General features: G+C 37.2%; 1 long non-coding RNA gene across 1 annotated transcript in view; it reads right to left on the minus strand.

Moving 5' to 3' along the window:
* Positions 1–7,600, minus strand: part of LOC125617437 — a 26,130-nt gene extending 18,530 nt beyond the window's left edge. Inside the window, exon 1 of the long non-coding RNA XR_007348437.1 lies at positions 7,488–7,600. This is a non-coding gene — a long non-coding RNA (uncharacterized LOC125617437). The remainder of the gene's footprint in view (positions 1–7,487) is intronic.
* Positions 7,601–12,012: the final 4,412 nt, after the last annotated feature.

Here is a 12,012-nt window from a genome sequence, read left to right on the forward strand (position 1 = left end):
GGGGAGCAGGGGGTGGGCAGAGAAGGCCCTGCCCGGGGTGCGCTGCCACCTTCTGGGGTTCGCTGGCCTGCAGTTTGGGACGACGGGCCAGGGGTGAGGGGGGCAGGGAAACGGGGGAGTGAGGGGGCGGTGTTGGCACCCCCAGGTGGAGCAGGGTGCTCCCTTCCCTTGGCGTGTCGAGGCCAGCCCACCCTCCCCCGCTTTGCTATGAATTGGTGCCCAGGCACCAGGAGGGTATTTCCTCTGACTTTTTCACCTCCCCTCCTCCCTGTTCCCCAGAGACTTGCATCATCACTTCCTAAATTATATCCCAGTGCCCCATTTGCTTTTAGGAAGCTGTTCACATGTCACTCATTTGTAACATTCGACTCCAGACCCAGGCTGGGGTAAAGTTAGAAGATTATTGAGGTCTCACCTTTATTTAAAACACGTTTCAGGAGGTCTGTAAAATTTCCTGTCCCAAAACCCCAAAGACTCAAAAACAAAACACACAAAACAACCAAGAAACCAACAAAACCTCAAGTCACCTGGCTTGGGGAATGTGAGAGCCAATTTCCTCAGTTGGCTCTCAAATTCGTCTTTCCCCATTTAAGGAAAAAATGATAAAAATGTTCAGAGAGGGCAGGGGATGTATTATTACTTGGCCATCTTGTGTTAGAACAGAAACAATATGAGATAGGAAATCAACCCCCTCCCCTTACCCGGCAGTTTGAATTGTCCTTGGAATACTTGGGTTTCACTTAACAGGTGCCTTCATCATACCACATGACTCTCATTCTGAAGTAAGGAGACTGGAGACTTTGAAGGCCAACTTTTGTGATTGAAAAAAAAAAAGCCCCTCCCCCCTTTAAGATTCTGTATATTTGGAGATAAAATAGAAACAGGAAGGAAGTGATTTGTTTCTGGTGAGGACATCTTGGGAAAAAGTATTGAAAGATTTTCTTTTTGCTGTTTTCCATACTTTAGGAATGGTTTTAAAAGAATTTAAGAATTTGATTTTAGGAGTGCAGAAAAAGATTAAAAAGTTTTTTTCTTTTTCTTTTTCTTTTTTTTATGGTAGTGGGGATTGGATCCAGACCCTGATACATGCTGGGCAAACACTCTGCTACTGAACTAACATCCCTAGCCCAGAAAGTGGATCTTAATATAGATTCCAGTGGAATTTGTCAAATACAAAAGTTATGATAAAATAGGTCCTGGTTTTCTTATCTTTCTTTATTCAAAAATTTTCCAGTGGAAGGACATTAATCATAAAGAAGTTATGGGATTGCTAAAAATCTTGGATATGTGAAAAGTACTTAAGGTTTATTTATTTTTTTCATTGTGATTTAAAAATAATTGTTGGGTTGTCTGTGAAGTGCTTTCATGGACAATCTAATTCTTGCAAGAGACTGAGGTAGGAGCCATTACCTCTTTATTCCTAGTCTTAGAGAGTATAGATAAGTTGCCCCTTCACACAGAGCATAGGGTGGAGCTGGTGCATTCTTTAGAGTGCTAGTACCTTCACATTTATGACATCAGTCACTGCCTTGGAAAAATCTGGTATCAATACCTTAGATTGTAGTTCATTATTAGATATAGTGGCTTAAAAGTAAATAGATGTCTATGGTAACTACTGTAATGCCCAGGATGTATCAGAGTTCTATTTCCTGGCAACATATTTAAGTCATTGGGACTGTTATGATTGGAATCCTTGTTGAAAGACTTGTATCAAGGCTTAGAAACTAAGGAAATGGGATAGCTTTTTAACCTTTAGCCAGGAGGGTTCTGAGTAAGGTCAAGAGAGTTTGGTAGTAGCAGACAGGAAAAGTTATACTAATGTAATACTTAAAAAAATCAATCAGCGTTCCTTTTTTGCTACTTTTAATCTGGCACTTTTGAATAAACTTTAGTTGGATTAACAGGAGTAGTGATCACAAAGCTAATACTTTTATTGTGAAAAGTATTATTTCTAGAGTGTTTTAACAGTTTCTAAGGGTTTTTGTAAACACCTCTGTAGTTTATATTTTATATCAAAAGATAACAAAGCTGTTGCCTCCTTTCCATCATGTTGTAATTAATTTTGAACATATTTTCCGTTTGTTAATTGGCCACATTCATGATTATGTTCATTAAATAAGGGTATAGTCTCCAAATGTTTGAGTGCCTCTGATATACTGGTGGACAGGGGGATACTAGCCCTATCCTCTGGAACAGAAGGCATAGAGAAATTAACTGACAGTTGCAGTACATTGACAAGGGTGCCCATGTGAGGGGCCTACCCTAGCTGGGGTGGAAGTAGAGAAAGGTAACCTGGAGGAAGTGACATTTTAGCCTAATCCTATAGGAAGGATAAAAGGAGGAGAGAATGGAAATGGTAGTATTTCTTTCAGGCAGGAAGGTATGGTATAGGTGAAGGCCAGAATGAGAGAGAGGGGTGGTGGGGGGGGGGAGAGAACACGCTACATATTTTAGGAACAGAATGGGTCAGTTGGTAGATGTGAAGGATGATCAGCTGGAGATGAAGACCAGGAGGTGAGAGGAATTGGTGATAACAGGCCTCCAAGGGGTATTGCTGAGGACTTTGGACTTTTATCCTGAGCACAGTGGGGAGCCAATAAAGAACTTTGAGCAGGAACTGATGTGATACCTTTGATTTGAAAGATTATTGGTTGACTTTCTTTGTGATTGTGTGTGTGTGTATGTTCGTGGGGTGTTGCCAGGTCTGGAAATCCAGAACACCTGTCAGGAGAAATCAAATTAACTGTGGTGGTGGCTTGAGAGGTGTAACGGTGGGGAAGAATAGAAGTAGATGGTGCAGTCATTCAGGGAGGTATCTTTGTTGCCTTTTCACTTCATGAAGATGAAGGCAACTACGTAATCCAAAAATTTTATTTGCAGCGTAGCACTCTGGAACCTGTAGGTCTTTAAAGTCAGCTGGCTAAGACCCACACCCAGGCCTTTGCAGAATAGCCTCTGGGCAGAATATTCATTCTGGCACCAGCTGAGTAAAGGCGGTTCCTTTAGGATTGCTGCTCTGTCCAGTGACTCAGGCTGCAGGATTTGCTGCCCAGCGGTGTCCATTCAGGACACCAGTCAGTGGGCCTTGGTAAATAGGAGAGCTTGGAGATCTTTCTTGTGGGAACACAGTAGAGAGGAGAATGCCAAGAGGAGCATATAATTCAAATATGTTAGTGCTTAGAACACATTTCTCTACCTCCTGGCTTATATTGTATAATTGCATATAGGTAATTAGGTTATTTTATGGACAGACCATTGCTCCACTGGGAAAATTAGCTGCCTTGGAAATTGTTGAAGATAACTGTTATGAAAGTTAAGTTATTTATATAACATATACAATTTTTTTAGGATTGAACTGATTTGTTTCCTGTAATATGGATTTAAACCTTTTAGTAAAATAAGAGATTTTTTGGGCTCATTTTAGGCATTTAATAATCAGGCAAAAAATTTGTGTTTTTGATAATTGTCATATTTGAAGTAAAATAGTTGTTCATTTTTTAGTTGAAATATGCACATACATGAAAGCACTTTAAAACTATTTAGACATAAGTAGTAGTAGTTGAATCTGCAGTTAAAATTGTTTATATTTTTCTGCGCTGGAGACTGAACCTAGGGCCAGACAAGTATGCTACCACTGAGCTACATCCCCAGTCTTAAAATTGTTTAGACATTTAAAATATACTGAAGCTCAAAGATTTTTCCTAAATATTTTCAAAAGTTGTTCAAAGAATAGACCTAGAATGTTATAGAAAAAAACAGGAAGAAGAAGAGTAAGAGAATAAGAATATATGTATCATAGAATAATATTATAGAATAATAGGGTAATTAGGAAATATTTTACTCCTGATTTTACTTATTAGTATAAGTATAAAACCCAGTTACTATTGTTGATATTTTGCTTTCACAATTGCAGGGATAACCCCCCAACTCCCACCCCCATTCAGCCTAGGTGCACTTTACCATGGAACTATAGCCCCAGCCCTTTTCAAATTATTTATTTATTTATTTTTAATTTTTAAAATCATTTAGTTGTAGATGGACACAATACCTTTATTTTATTTTTATATATTTGTATGTCATGCTGAGGCTCAAATCCAGTGCCTCACATGTGTCAGGCAAACACTCTGCCACTAAGCTATAACCCTAGCCCTCATTTTTTATTTTGAGACTAGTCTTGCTAAGTTACCTACAGCTTGGTTAAGTTGCTGAGGTTGGCCTCCAACTTGTGATACTCCTGTCTTAGCTTCCCTGGGATTACAGGCATGAGCCATCATGCCCAACCCAAACAATCCAGCAGGATGAAAAAATGTGGAAACCTTGAGAAGTTCTGTATGTTTCATAAATAGGCTTATAATATAGTAGACATAAATGTTTTGATTGGTATTTAGGGGAATAATGGAGTATTTAGGGGAATAATGGAGTATTTAAATGTGGGGTTTACTATGTAAACTATTCATGGTTTTGAAGATTAAAAGAAGATTTTCTAGTATCATAAAACAAATATTACATGAGTGCATTTTCTTTAGGGAAACATTTTATTAGGATTTCATTTTTGTGATCAATTCTATTGAAGAGTTTTGTGTACAATCTAGATCTGCTAAATATAGATACATTTTAAGTGAAGATGAGGATAGGCAGAGATGGGGATAAAAGGGAGTAATATCACAAAATAAATTTCATTCTTGAAGTGGTTACTAGTATAGAGTTGATTGAAAACACGATTTGTTTTATTCCACTTGATTTTTGGCAGTCATACAATATTGACTAGTTTAGTTTAGATAGAATTAGTATATATTTTTGATATATTTGATTCACATGTATTTTTTCTTTTTCTCTGAGCACATTAATTATTCTGTATTAATTTGTAAATTAATGGAGAATATCATATCTGTTACTGTGTGGATCATCTGTATAGCGTTCTTGACTCCTAGCAGCGTGTGGCCCTCATATTCCTTTAGTTTCTTTAATTCCAGTCTCCCAATTGGAGCATGTCGCCACATTTCAGCTAGCTTAACCAGGGATTTCAAGTTCATGTGAACATAGCATGAATCACTAGGTAATCAGCAAAATGTTCATGCCAGTGATGCCATTAATTAGCCCTTGATTATTAAACTCCTTTAAACAGTCCCTTCAAAACAAAACAGCTTGTTTGTGCAGGTCTTCTTTGCATCTTTGAATATTGTGTGCATATAAAGATACACCATGATTTAAATTAAGTGTTCACTGTCAGCACATTTATCTACTTATCCCATTTTTCCTGATTACATTTGGGATATTCAGAAAATGTGATTTTGCCTCTTTGATGTGATGAAGCACAGGGAGACAATTAAAAAAAAAGTGAACGTGGACTTTGTTTCTTTTGGTTTGAGGCAGTTGTTTTAAGCATTAGATTCAGTTAACATATAGGACAAATGGTTCTTATCTTCTTTCCCCATTTACTCTTTTTCTCCTATTTACCCATCCCCTGAAAAAAGAGAATTCAGTATTTTAAGTCATACTGGCAAGTTTTAAGTAAAAAAAAAAATCTCTTCATAATCCTTAGTGGTATTAACATTAACATTGGTTTTTTGGGCTGGGGTTGTGGCTCAGTGGCAGAGCACTTGCCTAGGGCGTGCAAGGCCCTGGGTTTGATCCTCAGCACCACATAAAAATAAATAAGATGGAGATATTGTGTCCAACTACAACTAAAAAATAAAAAATTAAAAAACCAAGCAAGAAGAAGAAAAAACATTGGTTTCTTAAAAATTAACTCTTTTTCCTAGGTGGGAGAATCAGGACTAAGAGTCTTTTGAAATAATTGAATTTCTTTTTTTAAAAATCTCAACTATGAATAGTGTATACATATTTATTCAGAGCAAAGTACTAAGAGGGTGATAACTAATTCAATTTGGAATTTTATTAGGTTATAAGTAGCTTGTGTCCATGTAAAGTGATGTGGTGTTTTGAAATCCTACAATAATCAGATCAAGATTAATTTTTTTCTGTTACTTGGTCTCAGGGTAGGGTTTGTGTGCCCTAAACTGGAAGCCAAGCCTAATAAACAATTCTACGTCTCTACTTCCCCACAGATTCTTTTTTTGAAGAAAGGTTAAAATTGGTAGTTCAGCAAAGCTACATGAACCAAGTGATTAGTCATGACCTACCACTTTTGTTATTTTAATGAAAACTTAAAAAAATTTATCCAGATTCTGCCTTGTTGAATGTAGTGGGGCTTGGTATCAGAGTGATTTGCAAAAAGGGCCTTCATTATAACGGTGAATGACATTGATACTGCTTAGTTCTACTATAGGCTTTGAAGGACCAGTGATCCTGCTCTGAGCAGGATATATATATATATATATGTATGTGTGTGTATATATATACATATATATATATATATATATATATATAAATAAGATTATATTGCTGAATGAAATATTTAGATACAAGAAAGAAATTTTGATGTGTGTGTTACATTTGGAAGGGAGGTTAAGGGACTTTATTTAAAAGTATTTAATAACCAGACTCTAAGATGGTATTCTAGAAATGTACTGTCCAGTATGGTAGCCACAATCTACAACTAGCAATTTCAATTCAGATTATATTTAAATAAAAAATTCAGTTCCTCAATTATACTAGCTACATTTTCATTACTCAGTAACTTAATAACTAGTGGCTACCCTATTGGTGAACACAGATATAGAATATTTTCATCCTCCCAGAGAGTTCTGACAGTGCTGTTCTAGAATGTTGACTTATTAGGTAGCCAGAATATTCCAGCCTATTTTCTTGTGAATCTTTCACAACATTTAAAAAAATATTTTTTAATTGGAGTTGGACACAATACTTTTATTTTACTTATTTTTAGGTGGTGCTGAGGATTGATCTTAGGGCCTTGCCCGTGCTGGGCAAGCGCTGATCCACAATCCCAGCCCCCATTTTTTTTTAAAATATTCTAAAAACGAGAGTTTTGTGTCTATTCCAGTATATTTTATTTCCACTGGGAGAAGCAGTTCTGTTAATCCAGATTATTGGAAAGTGCTCCTTTGATCAGTTATAGGAATTAAAATTTCAGGGCAAGTTAGTGCATAATTTGAACATTTTTTTTTCTCATGTTAATCCTTGTGTCAGTCAGCTGTTTTCTTTCTTTTTTTTTTTTTTTAAATTTTTTTAGTTGTAGTTGGTACAATATCTTTATTTATTTATTTTTAGGTGGCGCTGAGGATGGAACCCAGTACCTCACACATGCAAGGCAGGCGCCCCACCACTGAGCTATAGTCCCAGCCCCAGCTCTTTTCTTAGCATTATTAAAGTGGCGACATATGAAGCCTATACAGGGGTGTTGACCTAATAGAATTTTTTTTTTTTTTAAGAATTATGAAGAGGCTCACCTTTTTTTTGATAGGTCTGTGATTTGTAGAGAATAATCCTTGTTTTCACAAATGTAAAAGCTGAGGATTGAACTTAGGGCCTCATATATATATGTAAAATCTCTACTACTGAGCTACATCCCCAGCCCACAAATGTAAAGCTTATCTAGCAGCTTTGTATATGTGATGAGGGATAAATGCTTTGGATTTTCTAGTAAATTCAAGACCCTAGATACCAAGGAAGGTGGAATGTATAATAATACTCAGCAGTAGTGAGCAAAACCAAACTGATCTGTGGTAGACTGGGCTGAGGAAATGTCACAGAATGAATGGAATGTTATCTGTGAGGCCAGGGTTCAGTTACAACATGTCCAGCACCTGGATTTGTGGCTACATCTGTTAACTGGAGGAAGGATGATAGCAGCTAGCTATATCTGCTCCCTCAGCTGTACAGATGTCTTGATCATAGGCATGCTTGAATTTGAATTAGGGCAGAAGAATATCCTGGAGAGATCATTGATGCTGTTTGCTACTGCTCTGGCCTTAGGTTGGGGGAGGGCAGTGGAAAGATAATGCTGTGTTTTGTGTTTCTAGGTTATGGTTAGGCTCTATGTAACCCTATTGCTGCTTAAATAATGACCTGGCAAAGAATGAGGTTAGTGATGTGCTTAGGAACTTCTGGGGAGTGTTTTTTTTTCCCCCCTCATTTTTCTGAAATGGAGTGGTACGGAGTAACAGTTAGTTGTTGGTGTCTTATATACTTAAACTCTTACACACTGGTAAGTTGAAGTGTATTTATATATATAATCTCTCTTAGCCATATTTCCAAATACTCCAAATTGTTCTTAGCTATATTTCTCAAATTATGACCATTTGAGAGTATCACGAGCACTTTTCTTGCAGTCAGGTTCTTGGGGAAGCATTTCTTTCGTCTTACAAGCTTGCCTAGGTAGCATTTCTGAACATGGTTCAAGGAGCTTTCTGTAGTTTATGGTATCTAACTGGAAGAGTAGAGGCAGGGGAACATAGAGTGGGTAGAGAACTTTGCTGTCACATCTGTGCTTTCAAAGCTCTTTTCTATTTCATGTCAGCATTTTTATATTTCTACACTTTCGGTGGTATACTTTGTGGTTATATGTGCTGGCAAAATTATTTCCTGGAAGTATTAATGAATGAAACACATAAGATAATTATTATTAAACTATTAACCAGCAAGAAATAACAAAAAATAAACTGGAGGTAGGAGAAGGTGTGGTATATTTCAGTGTTGTTTCTTGACTTATGATTTCTGTGCCTTCTTCAGTTGCCATTGAAGTCCAGAAAACCAGGTTTTTCAAATCTTGATGTGTTTGTATATGAAACTTTGTCTGTATATACAAAATCTTTTATGTGTGTATGACCACTATATACAGTTTTGTGTAGTTTGTCTTTCCTTTTTAATATCACACAAGATGTGCTCTTCACCTTTAAATGGAGAGGAGTGCTCTTTTATGTTGATCCACAAAACTGGTTGTAAATGGCAACTTTAAAAAAAAATTATTATTTTTTTTTATTTTAGGAAACAAGTTCAGGCAATTTCTGAGGCCTGTATTCTCTGCTTCCATGGGTCATTTTTTTCACTATTAATTAACTCTCTTTGCCCCTATGGTGCTATAGCACTTCCAAGATGTGTTTTAACTATGTATTTTATTTGTAAGGCTGATTTTTTTTCTTTAGTGCATATTGGGTCTAATCAAGGAAGAGTTGCCATGACTTAAGTGTTAAAGTCTTTGCTGATGACAGATACAATCTGGAGTAAGTGTGGAGCATTGTACAGTGTATGCTGAAGTTTATGTTAATATTGGTAAAGAATAATTTAGAAAATGATAACCACTATAAATTCTAATCTGTGAAAGTATATGTCCCTGTAGACTACATTTTCTTACCCTTGGATTTAAACTGTCTAGGATTAGATATTCTCATCTGACATCAGAAGGCCCCCTAGATTTACCGGAATGATTTTCATTGGAAATAAATCAGATAATTACATTAGATGTGTTTTTGTTTGGAGTTAGGGACTGGAAGAATGTATATTATTTGTTTTGTGTTTAAACCTTAGGTACAGAAATGTAATTGGACAGAAATGTATAGGACATACCAGATTTGGACGGGAGTTGAAAGGATAAGAACACAGAAGGTGGTCAAGGGAGACACTGAAATTTAAGGAGGATGAGAATGGGGATATGTGGAGGGAAATAGAGTGGTGGTAATCAGAAATGAAAATACTTTATGGTCACCATCTTCTGCAAGGTGGTCATATCTCCAATGGCTGCGGAAACTAATGTGAATAGGTGGTGGTGGGTGGGATTAAAGAAACATTTCTATCCTGAAATGCAGGCTGTGAGTCCCTTGGGGTCTTATAGGGAAGTACTGAAGATCACAGGATGAGAGCTGTGGTCTAAATTGAATGCTAAAGTTTAACAGACATAACAGTAGCTTTCAGCAAAATTGATATTTCATTTGTTAGAAACCCATAGGCTTTTTCTTCTGTCAAACCCAGAGGTACCTTTTCAGCCTGTTAAGGGATAGTGTTTTGTAGTGTGTCTTTTTTTTTTTTTTTTGGCACTGGGGATTGAACCCAGGGGTGCTTAACTACCACATCCCCCAGCCCTTTTTAAATATCTTATTAGAGACAGGATCTTGCTGAGTTGCTAACTACCTTGCTAAGTTGCTGAGACTGGCATTGAATTGATCCTCCTGCTTCAGTCTCTCAAGCCGCTGGGATTACAGGTGTGTGCCACTACACCTGGCTTGTGGTGTGTCTTTGTACATGGAGACTCAACCTACCTTCTTTTCCTTCTTTGGTGTTGCGCCACAACTACTTCCCTTCCTTGGGATTGATTTTTCTTCTCTTCTTTTAGTCTCACTTATTATCTATTTTGCTGTTCTTGGAATAAAACAACTCATACAAGCCTTTTCTTTTAAAAGATTTTACAGTAAATACATATGGGGGAAGTTGTATTAAATTTTAAAGAATTTAGTAGTTGTGCTTCCTGAGGTAAAGGACCTTTCCTATTGACTGAGAAGCTAATGAAGGACCCCTCTCATCAAACCCAAGGTACTTCAACATTTTTCCAAAGATGAAGGGAATGCCAATCTTTTTATGTCTAGAAAACTAGATGAGCTCAGTGGCTAGGTGTTTTTTTTTTTTAACTTTTTAGTTGTTGACAGACCTTTATTTTATTCATTTATTTATATGCGGTGCTGAGAATCGGACCCAGTGCCTCACATATGCAAGGCAAGTGCTCTACAACTGAGCCACAACTCCAGCCCCTAGGTGTGTGTTTTGGAATCAGAGATGTGGGTTGGAATCAAAGACTTGGGTTTACCTCTCTGCCCCTTAATTCTTTTTTTCTTCAGTTGACAGAGTGGTTGTTACCTTCTTTTTTTTCTTTTCACATTTTTTATTGGTTCATTATAGTTGTACATAATGATGGGATTTGTTCTTACATATTCATATATGCAGAGTGGTATAATATAACGTGACCAGTGTTACTCCCCAACTCTTCTCCTCTCCCTCCCCAGTCCCTTTCTTCTACTAATCTGCCTTTGATTTAGATCCCAGCCCCCCCCCCATTTCTTCTCCTTTTTCCTCTCTGACATCCACATGAGAAAAAAAACATTTGACCCTTGGCATTCTGAATTTGGCTTATTTTGCTTAACATAATGGTCTTCACTTCCATCTATTTTCCTGCAAATGACATAGTTTCATTTTATTTTATGGTTGAATAAAACTACATCATGGGCTGGGGTTGTGGCTCAGTGGTAGAGCTCTTGCCTATCATGTGTGAGGCACTGGATTTTATTCTCGGCACCACATATAAACAAATAAATAAAGGTCCATCAATAACTAAAACAAAAAAACCCCAAACAAACAAACAAAAAAACAAAACAACTCTTGTGTATATACCACAGTTTCTTTTTCCATTCATCTGTTGGTGGACACTTAGGCTAGTTCCATAGTAGGGCTATTGTGAATTGTGTTGCTGTAACCATGTATCACATAGTATGATGACTTTAATTCTTTATGATAAATACTGAGGGAGTAGTATAGTGGGGTCATATGGTGGGTCCATGCCTAGTCTTTTAAAGAGGAACCTTCATACTGATTTGCATAGTTCTGCCCTTTATTCATGTATTTATTTTAGTTGTAATTGGACACAGTACCTTTATTTTTATGTGGTGCTGAGGATGGAACCCAGTGCCTCTTGCATGGTAGGCAAGCACTCTACCACTGAGCTACAGTCCCAGCCCCAGCCCCGCCCCTTTATCTTTGAACAAGAATGTCTTAGCATTGCTTTGAGTTTTGGTGAACTCTAATGTCTGTCAAACCCTTGCCACAATGTCTGGCTATGGTCATTACATTAAAGATTTAATTGCCAACCCTGAATGAAGGAGCATTGATGGCAGATTAATAGATCCAGAACTATCTTGCCTCATTGAGGCAGTTTGTATTCATAGTGATTTCCGGACTGATCTCCCCTAGTTAGTTGACAAAGTTTCTGATCAGCTTTTGGCGATTTTCCAAGAGAGCCAGTCTTGTTTAGCAACCAGAAGTTACTTTGTAAAGCACTGTATTGTGTCTGGAGATCTGCTAAGTGTGAGATACCTGGTTCTGGATTTG

This window comes from Marmota marmota, unplaced genomic scaffold (assembly GCF_001458135.2).
Source record: "Marmota marmota marmota unplaced genomic scaffold, marMar, whole genome shotgun sequence".
Taxonomy (NCBI): Eukaryota; Metazoa; Chordata; class Mammalia; order Rodentia; family Sciuridae; genus Marmota; species Marmota marmota.